This window comes from Triturus cristatus, chromosome 7, assembly GCF_964204655.1.
Source record: "Triturus cristatus chromosome 7, aTriCri1.1, whole genome shotgun sequence".
NCBI lineage: Eukaryota > Metazoa > Chordata > Amphibia > Caudata > Salamandridae > Triturus > Triturus cristatus.
The window spans coordinates 152,965,320-152,987,045 of NC_140590.1; positions in this window are offsets into that span (position 1 = coordinate 152,965,320).

Sequence of the window (21,726 nt, forward strand, 5' to 3'; positions counted from 1 at the left end):
GGTAAGCGTACCGTAAGTGGGCTCAGATATATATATTGATTTAAAGGCTATTTTCTCAGAATCTACTGAACAGATTTACACCAAACCTACAAAAGGCACTTCCTTGACCTAGGGACTACCTCTCTGCCAAATTTCTAGTAATTCTGTTCAGCCGTTCGGGCTGTAGCTCGTTCTAAAGGTCCTATGGAAAAATGCATGGGAAAAACGCGTTTTGGGACCCCCCTTTTATCTCAGCCCCCGCTTGACGAATCCCCCCGAGACTTTCAGGGTAGGAGCGGAGCGTAGCGCCCCACCTATTTTGAGAAATTCGCGAGGATTCATCGACCGGCGCCAAAGTTATTCAAAATAGAATGTTGCGGATTTCCTATGGAAAAGGGGTCCTAACTATAACTACCTACTGGCGACCGCCAGTAGGTAATATATATATATGTATATATATATATATATATATGTATATATAAATATATAAAAAAAGTTGATGATGTCATTTGTGATGTCATCAGTCATGTTACTGACCATATCGTAAATGATGTAATATGTGAGTTCATAAGCAGTGCATTGCTAAGTGTAAGTTATAGTTATCTCAGGTAATTATAACTGCTGAATTTCACTGGTTTTGTACAAGTGAAATATGAGCCTAACTATAACGTACTGGCAGTAGGTACTTATAGTTAGCACCTGGTAGTAAGTAGTTATAGTTAAGAAATAGTATTCATAGTAAAAGCATTTTTCTTTTGCCAATAACTTTGGCTTCGCTTGATGAATCATTGCGAAAAATTCAAAACTAGTTTGCAATTTACTTCAGCTGCTGTCTTGAAAGTTTTGGGGTGAGCCGTCAAGCCGGGGATGAGAAAAAGGGGGTCCCCAAATGTGTTTTCCCCATGTTCATTTCCATAGGAACTTTAGACATGGCTACAGCCGAACTGCTGAACAGAAAGACACCAAATTTGTCAGAAAGGTAGATGTCGGTTTAGGGAAGTGGCTTTTTGTGATCTACTGTAAATCCATTCTCTATTTGCAGAGTTATTTAAAGAAATCCAAATGTTCATATATATGGATGAGGAGATTCCGTGACCCCTCCCGATCTATTGCTGAGATCTGATTGGATGCCAACACTTCAAACCTGGAAGTATTGATAACCATCTTGGGACTCGGCCTGAGCTGACTCCCATAAAAACATTTAAACAAAAGAAAAGGGGGCAGGGTAGAAATAACCTCTACCCCTAGGCTTCTTGGGGAGGTCCCACTGGGACCCCACGGGGCCAAAAAAACATTTCTTTAAAAAAGGTTTTGGCAGAATCCACAGATCCTGCAGAATTTGTTTTAAAAAATGAAGCTCTGGCTCACACACTTCATCAGTAATCGGCCCCTGGGTGGGCAGGTCCAAAGGGCAATTTGGTAATAAGGGAGGCGGCACATGGACCTCCTCCTTCTGGGGCCTATTAATGCCCTGGGGGCCATCACCTCACTGGGGTTTATTTGTTTTAAAATATGGGGGTCTTTTGGACCTCCTTGGACCCCAGGAACCACCAAGTCCCCGGAGCCACATGTCAAAAACCACCACCTCCCGGGGGCTGATTCTTAGTTAGGAATCCTCTTTTACTGCTCCCTCACCCCTGTGACCCCCACCTCCCTTTGGGCCATGATCAATTTCTAGTGGGAGGGCCTCATGGAACCCATGTGCCTGGAGAAAGAGGTGGCCTAACTTAAGTTTGTAAAGCTGTGAGGGGGGCCGTGCAGCCTCCCTGCCCGGCTGCTCTTGGCTCCGAGTACTGCCACCTCCCCAGGGCAGACACACCATCAAGAAAGGTGGAGGGCCACACGGCCCTCCTCCTGGAGCACTATATGGCCCTTGGGACCATCGCACCCCAGGATTTGCTCCTGCTTTGTCCCAGTGTGCCCACCCCGGGACAAAGCTGTTTGCTGTGACATAGCGTGAGCTTTACCACTCCAGTCAAGCCACAGCAAACAGTCCACTTCCAGCATGCATGAGCATTAAAATTGCTCTCACTTACTGAAAGATGAGCAGAATTGCTTTTATAAAAATTGTGCTGCCTTTCCAGCAGCTCCCTATGTCTAAAAGCAATGCTCGTTCCTGCAGGAGGCGAGGAGCTAGCAGGGGCCATGGGGGCCTTCATGCTCCCCCCACAGTCCCCAACAAAAGTGACTTGGTGCTCTGGGTGGGACCAGGGCACCCAAAATAGAGACCAGGCACCAGGAGGAGGGCCTGGCGGGTGGTTGACCAGGGTCCACATTTGCATGCTCTGGCAGCTGCCCTTGAATTGCTGAAGTAGTGGGACTATAGGCTGGAGGGCTATACACTGGCAAATTCTGGCAGTTTCCTGTTGTGCACATTCTTATGATTCATATCTCTTTTCTTCTTAACCTAAGTCAATATTTAGATCTCTTGTATGAGTTTCTGTCACAAAGTCCTCTCTTCTTTTCCTCCAGTTTTCTATGTAGGCAGTTTTGAGCCTAGTCGGATGTCTGGCTTCCAGCACTGCCTCGCGTCCTACACACTGTCTTGTTGCATTGCCTGGGTGTCTTTGCAACCAATATGAAAGGAAACATTTGTTTTTTTGTGTTCACAACGGTTGCCCGTGGTGCAACATGCACAGCGAAGCACCTTGAAGCAATTGTTTGACAATTGTTTGACAGTATAATTGTAATCTCCAGTTTGTAAAGCTTACAGTACATCTATTGTTCAATGCAGCCATACAGACTCTTTTCTGTCTTGTTCTTGTGCATGTTGCACTGATTGATTCCCTTTGAAGGAAGATTTCAGACATTTTCCTTCTTATGTTCTCGAGATAGAACTCAAAGGTCTCATCTCAAGTTTAGGTGCAATCCTGACCTGATGTCTACTCTCTGGACCCCCATCCTTCTTGTCCATTGACCTCTGCCTCGTAAATTTCAAGCTTGTCAGCTGCCCATAGAACAAACTAATTTACTTTTACATGTTATTATTCTCTCATTCGACTGCAGTGCATGGTGCACATGCTGCTTATTTGCCCTGAGTTCCTACCAGCTCAAGCAGGTCTTGTTCAGATATTAATTTTCTTCCCACCGAGTAAAATTAGAAACCAAAAACTTGCCACTGGGGATATTCCTATTGATTGATATGTGTTCCTTGTGCTACCACAGATTATGTAAGATATGATCCTGACCGACTGTTTCTTTTTCTTTGTTTTCTCTTTTTTATGTCGTTTCTTTGGAAAATGCAAATAAACAAATTATTTTTAAGAAAAAGAAATCAAAAACTGAATTAAAGAAATCACATGGGGCTATACTCAATGGCATTTTGGAGTAAATCAGGTAGCACTGTTGTTGGTAATGTTACTTGCCTTTACGGCACAAATCATGTGAATCGGAATTAAATGGCTATATTCCAATTCAAAACCCCACTCGCAGGAATTTCTTTGGTGGTACTATGTCCAATGATGACCGGAGATCCTGTCAGATGGGCACATATTGTTCGATTGTGTAGACTGAGGGAAAAGAAGGGCTGCCTGCTAGAGGGTACGTTGTTTAGTTATGAGCAGCAGTAATACAGACATGGCTAGCTTCCCAAGCCAATCAACAACTACCAGAACTGGCAACAGTGACACTCAAATGCATACAGATTCCAACAAGCGCATCAGCACTAGACCAGTGGCAGTCTCTTATGGAGGACCCTAACCTAATTTTACCATCATTGTAGTAAAGCAAATGTCCCTTTTCTGGTCTGACCATCTAATGCAGATTAAAGAAAATGTTCAAATATGAGAAGCAGTCCATCCTCAAAGTCACTCTCTGAAACTTTGAAAGATTAACAGCAATGCTATGAGAGTACACTTGCATCAGCCTGAAAAGTAAAAAAACTAATCATGAGTAACTTGGTAAATTTTTTAATATGACACAAGAAACTCAAAAACACTGGAGAGTGGTTTGGACCTAAGCTGTATTAGTGAGTGTTATTAATAAAGGTAGCAGAACCCATAATTTGAGTAGTGCAGCAATATATTTTTTCCCAAGTATCATGAGAGCATTGTAGGTTGATTATATGTAGTGCAGCAAGTTATGCAATTACAAACAAACAAAAAGGTGGACCTATCTGTTTTCCCAGAATAGTATACATTTGCATACAGACTTAGGGGCTAATTATGAGTGGCGTGTAAAATGTTGTCCCGTGCAGAAATCTCAGTTTAAGAATGTATCGTTTCCACCTTAGCCTGGGTACTCATAAATGAATATGCCAAACATAGAGCTTGGTCTGACACCTCTTTATTGCTCTGCATGCCACTGTGAACTCATCATTCTACAAATGAACTTCATTCACCACACCTGAGAGTTCTGCGGAGTCCATCAGGAACCAAAAGGATCCCTTCATCGTTAATGCAAAAGACACTTAATCTTTCTCCTTGTTAAATGAAAAATACTATCTTTTCTGTTATTGCATTTTTCATATATATATATATATATATATATATATATATATATATATATATATATATATATATATATATTACCTACTGGCGGTATTCAAAAAGCATTTTTTTACCAATAACTTTGGCGCCGGTTGACAAATCTTCGTGACATTTTCAGAACGTTGGTTGCGCTCTGGTCACCTCCTATCCTGACAGTTTCGGGGTAATTTGCCAAGCGGTAGCCGAGAAAAAAGGGGGGTCCCAAAACGCGTTTTCTCCATGTTATTGCCCATAGGAAACTTTAGACACGACTACAGCCAAACTGCTGAACGGAATTACACCAAATTTGGCAAAAAGGTAGCCCTTGGTTCAGAAAGAGACCTTTTTTTTAAATGGTGTAAATCCGTTCAGTAGTTCCTGAGAAATTCAAAAATAGAGGTAAAAAAATGAATTTCCCATAGGAAACTTTAAACACGGTTACAGCTGAAACTGCTAAACGAAATTGCACCAAATTTGGCAAAAAGATAGTGCTTGGTTCATAAAGCGATCTTTTTATTAAATGGTGTAAATTCGTTCAGTAGTTTTTGAGATATTAAAGGAAAAATATATTTATATATCTGGACGGGACCTAACTACACAAGCATGAGCTTGGCTCTAATTGGCTGCAAACACTTCAATCCAGGAAGTGTTGGCAGCCATCTTGGTGCAATGCTTTTTAGGTCTCACCTAGCGATGCAGCGCATGCGCTGCATACTAAACAAACACAACTGCACAGCCCTAAACCCTAAAACACTACCCCAGCATGAGCCCGTACACTGCACGAACACCAATAGACTGCCCCAAATCCTGAAACACTACCCCAGCACGACTCCCTAAACTGCCCGAACACCACTGCACTGCCCTAAACCTTGAAACATTACCCCCAGCACGAACCCCTACACTGCCCGAACACCACTGCACTGCCCTAAACCCTGAAAAACTACCCCCTGCAAGACCCCCTACACTGCCGGAACACTACTGCACTGCCCAGCCCCTGAAACATCACCTCCAGCAAGACCCCCTACACTGCCCAAACACCACTGCCCTAAACCCTGAAACACCACCCTCAGCAAGAACCCCTACACTGCCCGAACACCACTGCCCTAAACGCTGAATCAAAAGCCCCAGCATGACCCCCTACACTGCCCAAACACCACTGCACTGCCCTAAACCCTGAAACACCAGCCCCAGCACGATCCCCTACACTGCCCGAACACCACTGCACTGCCCTAAACCCTGAAACACCAGCCCCAGCACATCCCCCTACACTGCCCGAACACCTCTGCACTGCCCTAAACCATGAAACACCACCCCAGCATGAACTCCTTCCCTGCCCGTACATCACTGCTCTGCCCTAAACCCTGAAACACCACCCAAGCACGTCCCCATACACTGCCCGAACACCACTGCTCTGCCCAAAACCCTGAAACACAAGCACCAGCACGACCCCCTACACTGCCCGAACACCACTGCTCTGCCCTGAACAACCACCACCAGCATGACCCCCTACACTGCCCGAACACCACTGCACTGTCCGGGTACATACCATTGGAGTTTTTTAGCCAGATATTGTGGACTAGTTCCATGCATTATCTTATGTGTAATACTTAAAATTTTACGGTGTCCTCTTTGGCGGACCAAGAGCCAGTGCAGGGTTTTAAGAGCCGGAGCAGATGGAGTACGGAAAGGGAGATTGAGAACAAGCCTGACAGCCGTATTCTGAAGGATTTGAAGTTTGGAAAGTAGGTCTTGATTAAGTTCGGTTAACAGAGCGTTACCATAGTCAAGATGGCTGATAATAAGTCCCTGGACTAATGGTTTCCTTGCTTCAATGGGTAACCATTTAAAGATCTTTCGCAGCTTATGCACGATCCCAAAACAGGCTCCGAGCACTTGATTGATATGAGCGTTCATGGACATGGAATTGTCAATAGTAATACACAAATTGCGGACTGCTAGTTTAGGCAGGGGACAAGTACCCAGCTCTGAAGGCCACCAGTCGCGATTCCAAAGCTGTTCCGCTTTCCCAAAAAGGATAACCTCCGTCTTACCGCCATTCAACTGTAGCATGTTTAGGCTCATCCATTCATTGATCCGGATCATACAGCTCTTAAAACAGGATTGAACACCATTTTGGTCAGAATCAGAAGTAACGATCAGCTGGGTATCATCAGCATAAGACAAGGTCTCAAAGCCATACGATCTGATGATTTCCGCTAGAGGTGTTAGATATACGTTGAACAGCATGGGACTAAGAATAGATACCTGTGGAACCCCGACTGTTACTGGATAGGTACAGGAGACCATCTCATCCACAGAAACCGTAGTGAAACGATCAGCCAGGTGGCTCTCAAATCAGTCCAAGGCCTTCCCTCTGACACCCATCTCTCACAGACGGTGTTTAAGAATTCTGTGGGAGATGGTATTGAATGCTGCAGACAGATCCAAAAGGATTAAGATTGCAGATTCTTGATGGTCCAGTGCAAGCCTGATGTTATCCACTACTTCAATAACTGTGGTCTCCGTGCGGAAGCCTGATTGGGAGGGATCAAGGAGACGTGGGTCTCAAGATGGGCAGTAAAACATTTATTGACTAAGTGCTCCAGTACCTTCCCGAAATAAGGAAGCAATGAAATGGTACGGTAATTTACAGGTGCACTAGGGTCAGACAAAGATTTTTTAAGAATAGGCTTGACCTGCGTGAGTGTCCATCTCTGTGGGACCTTGGCCTGATTCAGTGACAAGTTAAAAATGGTCATTAAAGCATCGGCAAGCAGTGGTAAAATTTTAGCACAGGAACGAGGGAATAAGGGATCGGCTGGATAGCCAGATTTAATCCTTCTTAAACTTTCAATAACTTAGGTTTTTTTTTTATGGGTTCAAACTCTGTTAATAGGGGGGCCTTAACAGGTTCTAGCAAAGAAATGGATTCATTCACGTTAGTGATATGGTAACCATGGTCAACAACCTGAGGAGGAAATGAAGAGTATATTGTTTTGATTTTGTTATAAAAAAACAGAGAAACAGAGTTAACCCACTCTTGTGTAGGCGCGAAACGGATTGCTCGTCCTGGGGGGCAGTAAATTCCTTCAGTATTTTATACAGTTGTTTGCTGGAATGTGCTGCATTATTGATGCGCTGAGTGAGATACACCTTTTTTGTTAGTTTGATGTTATTGATGTAAGTTAGGTGAAGGTGCTTATAATTCCTACGATGTGCCTCAGTTTTAGTTTTCCTCCACTGGCGTTCAGCAGCCCGACTTAGTTGTTTATCAATTTTTAATGCAGCAGTAAACTAGGGTGAGGCGTTTTTTTTTACTTGGACCCTCGTGAGAGGAACTGCTTTATCCAGAGCCTTTGAGATGGAAGATTCAAAGTTACTGACAGCGGAATCCACCGTATCGACCTTCTTACCTAATAATGGAGGTTCAAAGTGTGCTAGAAAGGTTTCCGTTGTGAGTTTACACCATGGACGGATCCAGATACTTTTCTTTGAGCTGATTTTCCTATGTATATTTATAGGCATACTAAATTTAAGAATGGAATGATCCGTCCATAATACCGGGCAGGGAGATTCAATATTTAATTTAGGGGAGTTCGTGAATATTAAATCGAATGTATGGCCTGCTAGATGAGTGGGGCCGATCACCTTCTGTATTAGTCCTAGTGTGAACATTGCCCCTGTTATGTGGGCCGAGTCAGAGTCTAGCAGCAGCTCAGCATGATAATTAAAATCTCCAAGTAAGATAAAATTATCTGCGGCTAATACATGTGGCCCGATAACTTCTAGCAGCTGGTTAACAAATTGCGTCTTTATACCCGGGGGTCTATATATCAACGCCCCATTCCAAGTTTCTGAATCTAGAATATCACTGGTGAAATATACGGCACACACCAATCAAGTCAAGTCAAGTCAGAGATATTTATATTGCGCACATATCACTCAGAGAGTCTCATGGCGCTTGCAGATACACTGGATAGAAAGGAGGACCACAGATTTAATTACCGAAAAGCCAGGTCTTTAGCTTTTTTCGGAAGGAACCGCGATCAGGCAAGTTACGGAGATGATAGGGCATTTTGTTCCATGAGAAAGGGGCTAAATAGGAAAAGGCACGGCCTCCCTTCCTAGCAGTGTGAATCCTGCAAGGGGTGAGCAGGGCAGCATCACTGGAGCGCAGGGCTCTATAGGAATGGTACCAACGGAGCTTTGGCAGCCAGTACTTGGGGCCGTTCACATATATTTGCTTGTGAGTCAAGCATAGTATTTTAAACAGGGTTTGTTTCCTTATTGGGAGCCAATGAAGGGAGTTTAAGCAGAGGCGGGCCGAGGTCCTATAAGGGCAATCCAAGACAAGTCTGGCGGCCGTGTTTTGAAGGACTTGGAGTTTAGCTAAAAGATCTGAATTAATGGATGTAAAAGCGAGTTCCCATAATCTACTCTGTTCATGATAAGGCCTTGTATCAAGGGTCTACGGGCCTCTAATGGAAGCCACTTAAACACTTTACGCAGGCTCCGCATAACACCATAGCACGTGCTGATCACATGCTTTACGTGGCCACTCATGGACAAATTATTGTCAATGTAAAAACCCAAGTTTCGGACCACGTTCTTATATGCGGGGCAAGGCCCGAGTTTGGACGGCCACCAGTCATGCGTCCAATGGTCCGCAGCTTTACCGAACAGCATGATCTCGGTTTTGGTTCCATTTAATTGGAGATGATTTGATGACATCCATTCATCTACTTGGATCAGACAATTTTTAAAACGCTGTCTAGTTTCCTCTGGATCAGGGCCCAAGGTGATTAAAATCTGAGTATCATCAGCGTAATATATGACATCAAAGCCATATTGTCTGATCACAGCGGCCAGTGGAGTCATATAGAGATTAAAAAGGATGGGGCTCAGTATAGAGCCCTGAGGGACACCCATCTTTAGTGTTCGTTCACTAGACGTGATGTTGCCCATCTGGACCATGGTTTTGCGATCTCTCAGATAGCAGCTAAACCAGTTTAGGGCTGACCCACTGACCCCCATCTCCCAAAGTCGATGTTCAAGTATATGATGGGAGATGGTGTCGAAGGCCGCCGACAAATCAAGCAGAACAAGGATGGCTGACTGCTGCTTATCCAAGGCTAATCTAATATTGTCCGTGATCTCAATCAGTGCTGTCTCTGTACTGTGAGCCGCACGGAACCCGTATTGAGAGGGATCTAAAAGCTCATGGCTCTCGAGATGACTTACAAGCTGCCTGTTTACTAGAGACTCCAATATTTTTCCAAAGAATGGTAGCATGGAAATTGGCCGATAATTCGAGAATATATCTGGGTCCGCTGAAGTTTTTTTTAGAATAGGCCTGATTCTGGCTTTTTTCCAACACATTGGAAAGTCGGCTTTTACTAAGGACTTATTGAAGATTTCAACTAGTCTGGTTAGGACTGTAGGTGCCAGCGAAGGGAATATTTTAGGAGGAAAAGGGTCATCAGGGGAGCCAGATTTGATTTTTGGAATAGCCTCGAAGACAGACTTAAAGTCACATTCCTTAAAATTCCGTAAGTAATCGTCTGAGATCAGAGGAGATTGTGAGGGTACAACCAGGTCTCTGTCTGTGTGCGCAGGAGCCAGCGGAAAAGTACTATGAATTTTCATAATTTTGTCTTCGAAAAAATCAGAGAGGGAGTCCGTCTATGTTTGGGAGACGGGTGGTGCAGATGCATTAGTAGTAGTTGTAAATTCTTTAAGGATATAATGTAGCTCCTTAGAGGAGTTCTCTGCCCTATTTATTCTGTCGTCCAAATATGATTTCTTTGCTAGTTTGATATCGCGCATATAACCATTGTGCATCTTTTTATAGTTTTCGCGATTAGCAAGATTTCTGGTTTTCCTCCACAGTTTTTCAGCAATACGGCACAGACGTTTAGTGACCATGAGTGAATCAGTAAACCAAGGAGAGTTTCTAGTCTTGGGTATAATGGTTTGAAGCGGGGCAATTAGGTCAATAGTGGTTCCAATAGCATTGTTTAATTGCAATACATCATGATCAACACTCGATTCATAATTTAAGGGATACAAACTAAAATTCTCTTTAAATAATGGAATAGCGACTTTATGCCAAGGTCTGCAAAGAATAGACTTATTACCCTGATGGAATTTCTTTTTTGGTGCGGAAGGAATGGCAAACTTTAAGAGATAGTGATCTGGGGCCTGCCTTGAATTAGAAGAGTTGCTACTAACCATCTACCCAAAAAGTCAGATTCATATTTAGCTAATCTTATTCCATAGTTGCTTTTAAGAATAATGGCCACTCCTCTAGTGCTTCCTCTCTGGTCTTAACATACTACCTCCTGGTCCCATCTGAACCTATCAAAACATTGTCTACACTCATTTCTTTCCAGATGAGTCTCTTGCAGCAATATAATTTGGGCCTCGATATTCTTTAAGATTTCCATGACCCGGGACACTTTCCTTCTAGATCTCAACCCATTCACATTACCTACTTTTGGCTTATCCATATTCAATTTAATTCTCCCTGACTCTAATTCTATAGCACCACTTCACCTTCTTAAGCAGTAAACCTTGATTCCACCTCTCAGTCTTTTTAGACCCAGACTTGCTATTTAACCCTTCAAAAGATAGCATAATGAGGACCCCCAGGTAACCCCCTCTCTACACTCTGGGGGATACAATCCACCCTTCGTGACCCCCCGTCCCACAAAGAGAAGAACACATAAAGTTAAGTAGAAAGAGTAGAAAAATTAAACAGCCCATCAATTACACACTAAGGATTACATACTAAAGATTGTGGCTAACATCTATTCTTAATATCCCTAGAGAACTCCTGCCCTTATTACGTGATCTGACAGCTCATTTCTCCATCTCTGATAAGAGAGTGTCCACTTCCTCTGGATTCCTTATATTATACATCTTGTTTCGCCACAGTATTTTTAACATTGCTAGGAATTTCATCTGAGCCTGAGCTCCCTTACTTCGTAGCTCATTCATCCTGTTAACCAGCTCCCACTGCCTCTGAGCCATCCTCTTGCCTAGATCTGATCTTATTTGATAAGTAAAACCATCATGCCTTAAGGAATCCTCCTTCAGAGCACATCCCAGCACTAACTCTTTAATAGCATATGTAAGGAAATTTATCAAAATCTTTCTAGGGGTCTTCCTATCCGGGTTCAGCTCAAAGGGGTCTCTGTGTACTCTATATCTCCTTCTCCCAATGAATTTCTGGTCTGTCCTTCAGGATTTCTTCTCTCAGGAGACTGCATATAAAATCCTTAATATCCCCTTTCTCAGCCCCTTCCGGAATTTTGAGGACTCTCAGGTTATTACGTCAAGATTGTGTTTCCAACCTATCTAAATCATCCTGCAGCGATCTATTCTGCCGTTTTAGCATCTCTATATCCTTGGAATTCTCCGACATTGCTACTGACAATGTTTTGACCTCCACTTCCAAAATTCCAGTACGCTGCGCAATATCATCCAATTTCTCTTCCAATACCCGGCACTTATCTTGAATCCCTTGTTGGTTGGTCTCGGATATCTCAAATTTCATAAGAATATCCCACCTCTGTTCCAGAAACATCCACTCCATAGAATTTTCAACTCCTCCAGTGCCATGTGAGCTGTCGTCACTTTGCTTTAAACTCTCAATTTCCCCTATCTTACAACTACCTTGGGATGACTCCATACCTAAAGTTGGAGTAAGACTGGGACTGGGCTTACCTCCAAACTTGAATTTACAGATTGCTCCTCTTCACCATGTAAGCACCCTGCCAGCAGGGAGAAACAATTTTCCAAAGGCAGTGGAGCTATTTGCATCTGTATAGTGGCCTTATTCCCCTTTCCCTGTGCGGCTGCAATCTGTTCCATTATTTTGAAATATGACCTAAGGGAAGGTGGGAGCTTAACAGGCACAAGCACTTCCTTAGGACCACAGCATTTAGGTCTCCCTCCACACTTCATCATCTTCCTCTTAGGGGAAACTGTGACAGGTTCCCTTACTGTCTGCTCCCTGGTTCCCCCTCCTTTACCTCCTTTACCTTTACTTTTTCCCCTCCGGGAGTGGCCGTAGCTGATAACGGCTCCTGACTCACGTTTCATTGTTTGTGGGTATGTCTAGCTCGCTTTGGGGTTAATTCCTGCACCGGTGCCCTCGATAGCACTATCTCCTCTCACCTCCCCTCTTTCTTGAACTAGGTGTGAAACCTTAGATGGAGGCACCCAGTGCCTCCTGTGTGCACCCCTGTACCTGTGATCTTTTGCTCTTCACACTCCTTCTCCTCTCAACCACATCCCACGCTTGCACCTCAACTTGCGCGTTCCAGCGAACGGACCGCTCCTTTTTGCCACCGCAACTCCCAGCGCTGATCCTGGCATCTCTCTTTTCCAGTGCCAAGCGTCTAGTTCTATCTCTGCCTCTGTCGACCAGGAAGCCAGCTGCCACTATTGCCGCTCGCTGCCAAATCCCGCGCCGTATCTCTACATCCAAGCCCATGGGTGCCAAACTTAGGTCAGTCCGTCTTAATTGATGTCAATTATTGCCAAAGTTCTCTTATTTTTAAATAAACACTTAATATATTTAATACATTTATTCAATCTGCTTGTTTAGTTTTTTGACTCAGGCTGCTTCCTCAGTAAATTCAGTCTTCTCCTCTTTCGGTCCGGGAATTCCCACGACTGGCGTCAGCCTGCCGCCATGTTTCCCCCATGATCTAACAATCTCAAATAAAATCACTGATGACATCACTGATGACATCATTCACGTGATAAGCTGATGCACCTCCTCACACCCTAATATAACCTTTGATACACCCACTCTAAAATACAGACTACCATTTTCGAAACCATAGACACACCAATACCAGTTATTGCATATGCACTCGCTAATTTCTAGGTCTATACACACATCCACTCATTCACCCATACAGTCAGTCATACATGCAGTCACTCATCAATACAGCACTATCATATGCATTCATTCACCTATACAGATACTCACACGCTGCCACTCTTCCATAGAGTTATGCACTTACCTAGTCAGTCATGCAAATAATCAATCACACTCCCATTTACTCACCTATACAGTTATACACACACCACCTCACTTATTCATACAGATACTAACACATGCTTACTCTATTATACAATCACTGATACAAGCATACACTCATCCATACAGCCACTCTCACAATCACTCACTCCCACATATCGTCATTTAAATACTACAACACTCACATATACTGCCTTTCACATATGTAGTTACTTACACATATACCACTGGACATCCATTCGCTCACCAACACATCCATACACATACTCACCCACCCATTCAGTCCTTCCCAAATGCACTCTTCAACCCATATACCCAGTGAATCACCTACTCACACATCTATGCAGAGTCATACACTCCCACCCACCCACACAGACACTCAGGCACCCATACAGATTTTCAGACAACCGTTCAGTAACCCATATAGCCACTCATGTAGTTACACACCAACCCATACAGCCGCTTACACACCAACTGACAGACTGATACAGACATTTGCACAGTTTATTCACTAACCCATGCACTCAGTAAGACACGTTTAATCACTCACTTATACAGTCAGTCACCTACTAAATCATTCATTCAGACACCCACTCATTCTTCTATACACCTTGGCATATATTTATAAAACATATTTAAACTTTACAGAAACACACAGTCACTGGATGTTGTCATCAGTGATGTCATTTGAAATGTCATCATTGTTGTCACTCACCATGTCATGAATGATGTAATATATGATGTCATCAGCAGTGCATTGCAGCGGCATGAGTTATAGTTAGCTCAACTAACTATAACGGCTGAATTTCTCTGGTTTTGTGCGAGCGAAAAATCCAACTCACTATAACGTCCCTGAAGCCTGTGTTTTTTTCCAGTGAATTTCAAAGGTTTTTTAAATGCTAATTTCTAACTACACCATCGCTTAAACCTGAATTTCAAAGGTTATTTAAAATGCTAATTTCTAACTATAACGTCCCTGAAACCTATGGTTTTTTCAGTGAATATGGATCTCGATTGACTGCTGGTGATGTAATGCAGTTAAAAACCATTCATGCCCTTGCAGACAACTCAGAGGATTCGGCATGCTCAACTCAACAACAGCTTGCAGAACTAGGCACTACAGGCAATTCACCAGCTGTCAGTCCATTCCGTCCCAAATCTACATTTATTCCACTCATGCCGAAAGATGCATTGGATGTATTTAGTGACTGCGTCACTCAAGACCTTAAAACACTCAACAAAAAGATTCAAAAGACAGTAAAACATCAGAATTACCAAGAGCGACAATATTCCTCCCTAATCAACAAATTACGAAATAACAATGAAATTATTATAACAAGAGCAGATAAGGGTGGTAATGTTGTCCTCTGGTCCAGAAATGACTATCTACAAGAGGCTTATCGTCATTTGAATAATGAATCATGTTATAAAAAGGCAGCATTTAATGATATTAAAAAGCTTAAAGAATTCATCCATGCTGAACTCGGTCAATGGAAGAGAGATGGACTGTTGAACAAAAATGAATACAGCTTCCTAAAAATTGAGTTTCCAACCACTGCAGTTCTCTATTTTATTCCAAAAGTACATAAACAACAAGAGCCCATTCCTGGGAGACCCATCATTTCAGCTCAAAAGAGTTTGTGTGAGAACATATCTAAATATGTGGATTTTTTCTTGAGGGGATTTGTGGAAGAACTCCCGTCCTATATTAAGGACACGGGTCATTTTCTTGCCAATATATCAGAGACGGAATGGCAAGAAGGTTACTGTTTTATTGTCATGGATATTTGTTCTCTCTACACAAGCATACGCCATAGTGACGGTTTACAAGCGGTTAAATTTTACTTAGAGAAAAGAGAGATCATTTTTTATCAACACAATAGTATGCTACTACGTACGATCGAATTATGCTTAAGTAACAACTATTTCATGTTCAACCAAGAAGTATTCCAACAACTACAGGGTGTGGCTATGGGGGCATGCTTCTCCCCCAGCTACGCGTGTTTACACGTGGGCTGGTGGGAGGAGCATGTCCTCAGGGGCACACATCACGAATTATATCAGACCCATGTCGTACGATGGTGGAGATTCATCGACGACATTTGTCTAATCTGGAATGGGTCAATGGAATCGGCTAAAGAATTTGTAAAACTGATTAATTCAAATGATCTGAATCTAGAATTCACTGCCCATATTGACACTAATCACGTTGAATTTCTTGATGTTGAACTTTATATCCATGAAAACAATATACAGACTAAAATACACCGAAAAATCACAGCGGGCAATTCAGTGCTCCATGCGCAGAGCTCCCATCCACAACATTTACTAAAAAGTATACCTTATGGTGAGTTTCTACGCATTAAACGCATCTGCAGTACTGATTATGATTGTCATAAATGTCAAAAGGACTCATTTAAAAGATTTTTAGCTCGCGGCTACACCAGAGCTGATTTGGAAACAGCACTGGTGAAAGCTAATAATACTAACCGCAAAGACTATCTCAGATCAGTAACCAGAACTACTACCAACAATTCCACCCCAACAAATGAGAATGAATGTAGTGAATCTGGATGTATCAGATTCATAACTACATTCAATAATCAGGACAAGGAATGAAGAAAATTGATTTACAAAAATTGGCCCATAGTAAAAACTGACTTGACAATGTCCAGCTAGTCCCGGATTTACCGCAAATCACATTCAGGAGAGCACCCTCAATGAGGGATGCCCTAGTCAGGACTAGCCCTGAGGTTACTAATAAGAACACATGGCTATCTAATCGGAATGGTTTCTTCAAATGCAGTTCATGTCGAGCGTGCAAGTTTGGCACTAATACATGTGAATTTATGGGCGCATTGATCTAACCCCTACCACTCTTAAAGGTTTTTATACATGTAAAACTGACCATGCAGTTTATGTGCTTGAATGTACGTGCAGCTTAAAATATGTTGGTAGCACAAAACTACAGGCATCAGTCAGAATTTTACAGCATTTAAGGGCCATTGTCAACTCAGATTCTAGCTATCCAGTTGCCCGACATTTTAAACTAGTCCATAAGAACAACCTGAATGACTTAAAGTATTATGTTGTCGATGCAGTGCCGAAAATGATTAGAGGAGGGAATAGAGAGAAGCGCCTTAGGCAATTAGAAACCCATTATATTCTTTTATTAGACACTAAGATGCCTAATGGTTTAAATACAGGGGAGGACATGCATACTTTCCTTTGAAAATAGCCTTACGATATACAACAACGATCTTCTCCTCTATATGTTAAGATCTACATGGTAGGTCCTGTTAAAAATCCTTGCATTTAACTCTAATATTCCACTGCATTGAAAATGGTTTTACTAAAAATATTCTCTGAGGTAAGCCTTTTCAATAATACTTTTTATTTTAGGGGCATAGCTTGAATCTTAATCTTTTTCCTTGATCCTGATAAGGTGCTAAGATGATATGTTTAATTAAATGAAATGATTTTATAGAAACCATAGAATGGACAGCCCCAACATGAGAGATGATTTTTACTATTGTGTAATAGGTCCTGTTCAGTCTAGTATCCTTCCTTGATTTTCACAATGACTTGCTGCCATACTATTTTTCGATTTGCGATTTTGCACATGTATTACTTATTTTTGCACTAATGCACTTGCACTTTATCTCTAAAAGTGTTGTCTCGATAAGACATTATCAGAAGTATGACTATTTAAGTCAGAGACACATATAGTGCTCTGTTTATGCATTTGCACACTAAGTGACATACGCTACATAAGTTTATATTTGCACTGATGCACTTGCACTTTATCTATGATATAAACATACAATATCTGGATTTACGCAATTGCACTTTAGATATTGGAATTGGCAGCTATATATACGTATAAATATATATATTTTCATGAAGGAAAAACAACATACATCTAGACTAATAACAATACTGGATGTTCCATACTCAATATTCTTTTTATACAATATAAGGTTATATATGTGAAGGATAACGAGGGTGATCCGCATGATATGATTTTATCTATTTTGGATTTTATATATTGTGATTTGTTGATATACTCTGATAAAATGAAAAATGAATAAGAGATATGTGAGCTTAACACTTGACGTAAAGGTGAATTCAAGATGAACAACCACTATGGTTTAATGTGAGATGTCGCAGACATTTAATATCCTTTCTATGTCTATGACAATCTAAAGTGTAAACTTGAAATCTCACTGTTCAATATGCCACTATGTCATTGGTTCATATATGAAGGAGGAGTCAACATTTTACTATATGTGCTATGAAATGGTTGATTTGGTGTCATGTGATCAAGGCCGTGGCAACGCGGCCGAAACGCGTCATACTGATGGACTAAGAAAATAAACCTGCCTTAAAACCTTATTTAGCGTGTGGTGGTCTGTACCTGCTCCAGTTATCTGCTGGAACCTGGGAACTCTTCACAATATAGATATATATAGATATACATCTATAAATATATATATATATATATTTATATATATATATTACCTACTGGCGGTCGCCAGTAGGTAGTTATAGTTAGGAAATAATAATATCACAAAAGAGAGAAATAAGGGAGAAATTGAGCCTTCTCTGACTCCCCTAACTAACGTTTTAAACTCACTACACAGAGAAAAGCTCCACAAAATTCATTCATCACCGGTTATTATGATAGTGAAGAACACGATACTATCCCTACTATCACATAAACCTTGAGTATTATTTAGAAGAAAAAGACATTATTCTTAAAATACTGCCCTCACACACTTTGCAGTGTCATGCTTCATCATTGGGCCGCGTCGAACGCCCCCGTGCAGACCAACACAGTGGGCGGAGCGCAATGTTTTTTTAGGATGAAGAATAAAGTGGTGAGGTAACAGAACAGAAAAAAGGGGTTTGACAAATAACACAAATAGTGTCTCCAACAAACAGAACAAGGACAATATTCCCTAAAGGAGGGACCACAAAAGTGCAGACATATATAATAAAACTGTCTCGGAGGGGACTATCTTAAATTTTATTCCTGTCACCCCCTGACAGGGTTAAAAGTAACTGGTCGGGATTTTTTAAGGGAGGTAAAAGCCCCTAAATCCCTGCTGCTATTACCAACATGTTTCTGCCCGAATCAAACGCTCATAAGAGTCGCGCAGGCATTCATCAGGGTGTTGGTCCCTTGGCTTTTTTTCTTGGTCTACCCCCAACTCGGGGATTCGTTACCTTCTACTGAAAAACGGCCAGTCGCCTTTAATACTTCAGTACTCTGAATGGTTTCCGAGAGCGAACAATTATCTGAAAGAGAGTAGAACATACTTTATCGTTCCACTCCTCTACACCCCCTTGCATTACTTTAAGAATAAGAACTCTCCTCTCATCTCTTATGCCACAGATCGTCATGTCTCCCAAGCGTGTCCTCCACACAACACCCCCCCGTGAAAACTTTTTCACACAGGTCACAGACCCCACGTATTCATTGTACACATAGCGTGATGGACAAAGATGTGATTACCCAATCCACAACACCACGAGTGTACACGTCTTTATACGCAATAAATACATTACGTCGTGCTGTTAATTATTTGTCATCCACAGCACATGCTGGTTCTGCTGGGTATGAACCAAGATAAGAAAAGGACTTACAAGGGTTTATTGGAAAATCTCCAAACCCGGGACCGGTGAGGGGCCGTGGTCCTATAGTCACACTCTATATACAAAGAAAGGAAGTGAAAAAGCATATTAACATCAATTCCCTCGTATTATGCCAACACCGCTTCTCTCTCATACTCAGGCTCCTCATATCACTTACTACTCCAAGAACGCACGGCACTATTAAGCCCCCACAGAGGTCCTCCGTCGATAAAGACGGAAGCGAATTCCCTTCATTTTAAAGGTGGCGTATTGATTCTTACTTCCGGTAGAAGGGCTCTGAGTACAAGTGGTAGCTCGTAGTTCCGGCCGTCTGACACTTCACCAGTGAAAAGAAAAGACGGACCAAGTACGGGCGGGAGTCTGTAAGAAAACTACCCGCAGACATCTTGGAACTCCTGTATCCCCCGTAAACAATAGGGACTCCTACATGGGTGTCTGTATTCCCGATAGTGGGAGTTCCCTCTAGGTGTCATCTTTATATGTTGTAATGATTTTAGGCACACTGATCTAATTCTCGGTTTTCCCACATAAGGAAGAGTGTGAGACCATAATTCGTGTTTACACCCGCACTAAGTATGGAAAGTGACCTGGAGGCGCTCTAGCATACAAACACAGTGGTGATTGAATGAAGTGGTCAGCAATTCAAAACTCTCTTGCAGATGCAAATCCATTTCATAATGATATTGTTGTCTCAGGTGTTGAGCTGCACTGTGTCCACAATACTGTCAATACAGACTGTCTTCACTGAAATAAATCATTTTTTACCCAACCCATATAAATGGAACCATGGGATGGAATAATTTAAGCCCACTATACTGCTTTTTAGTCTGTTGACCCACCGTTGTTCCCTACAAAACAGGAAGTTAGCAATATCTACTGTATTGGGTGGTATAAAGGGTTTGTCCAGCACCGTCCACCTCAAGTCATGTTCACTATGTTTTTGTTGGTGAAAATGTGCAGTAAGTTTTGTGTTTGTTTTCCCGCATCGTATCGTACTAAGATGTTCAAGGATGCGTGTTTTTACTCTGCGCGTGGTCATTCCCACATACAAAAGGTTACACGGACAACGGATTAAATAAATCACGTTCTCAGTATTACATGTGGTATGTTTTCTCTGCTCCCAAGGTTTTGACGTCCCAATGTCAGCCTTTTTTCCATTTAAAGACAGGGGGCATGCCCTACAGGAGCCACAGGCATAGTGTCCCATCGCAGGGGGCAGAAAGTGTCAAATGTCAAGTCCCCTTCACCCCCTAGTTGCACGTCAATCACACGTCATGCTGCTGCGCGCGCATCTCTGCCAAGTATTTCTGCTGACATTGCGAAATTATCTCATAGATCCACCCATATGTGACATCACAACCAATAACGTTTCTTTGTTATTCCCAATTACGCCTCTTTTGTTACGCATGTGAGATGTCATCTTTGCTATCAATTGTTACGCCTCTTACATTGGTTTCATTGTAATGTATGTTCTATAAAAATGATGACTTGTCAATAAAGTATTGTACTTCACTTCCTGAACCCCCGTGGTGATGGAACTTGGAGGCCACGATTCGAATCGTCCATTGGAATAAAGCCCATTCCGAAACCTCTTATACCACGGATTCTGCCTCTTATTTTTCTGAGCTATGTTTGCTAAGATTCCGTATCAAATTCAGTTCCGGTAATTAAATTATTTACCACATGATTGGCGCCCGAATAGGGACACTTTCTCATCTCACGCGCCGATGGTGCGTTGCAGGCCCGGTCTCCTGCCACAGCTGGACGGACAATAACGCGTACCAGCAGGATTTCCTGTATCTCCCTCCGGTCAAGCGGGGGCGACTGAGGCTGCGATCAACCCAGACGAGGCGGTGAGAAGTGCAAAGTATCTCGACCAGAGCCTAGCTGAGAGAGCAAGATCCGAGGTATACAGAGGCCCACCAAGCTCCGAAGTCCCGAAGTCCCGAAGTTTTCCGACGTCCGAAGTCCCGAAGTTATCGAGTCGAGACCAGTCCGGTCTAGTTCAGTTCAGTTCCGTTCCGAGGCCTTCCGTTCCGAGCTACCCGGTGAGTACCATTGCTGGGGAGGCGTTCTGACGTGCACATAGGTTGTGCCGGTCAAGACGGGTTTGGGTACACAAATCCGGTCTGCACTGTTTCAGCAGTGTATATGTACTGTTTAGCAGTATATCAAGTATTCAGAAGTATTTAGTTATTGCCGAGAATTATGCTTAGTGACTAGTTTCTTAGACTATCATCATTGGTGTTCATTTAAATGCTAAATGTTAAATGTGTATTACGTTCTGCATATTGTGGTGTGAATGACTGTTCATTATTGTGCTTTTGTATTAAGTGTGTTCAAGATTAAGTATCAGATCAGTTGTCAATATGCCGAAATTAAGACAGATCACAACTAGAAAAGGGGTACTCGAAGAAGCTGTTCCTATTCCTCCTAGGGACACTCCAGGGCACTTTATGTATCACAAACATGGCTTAGACGCCATATTATTTCTTGATTTATGGGTGGACTACACCAAGGAATTACCAGAAAGTCAGAGGTGGCCCGCAGCTGGGACCTGGGATGCAG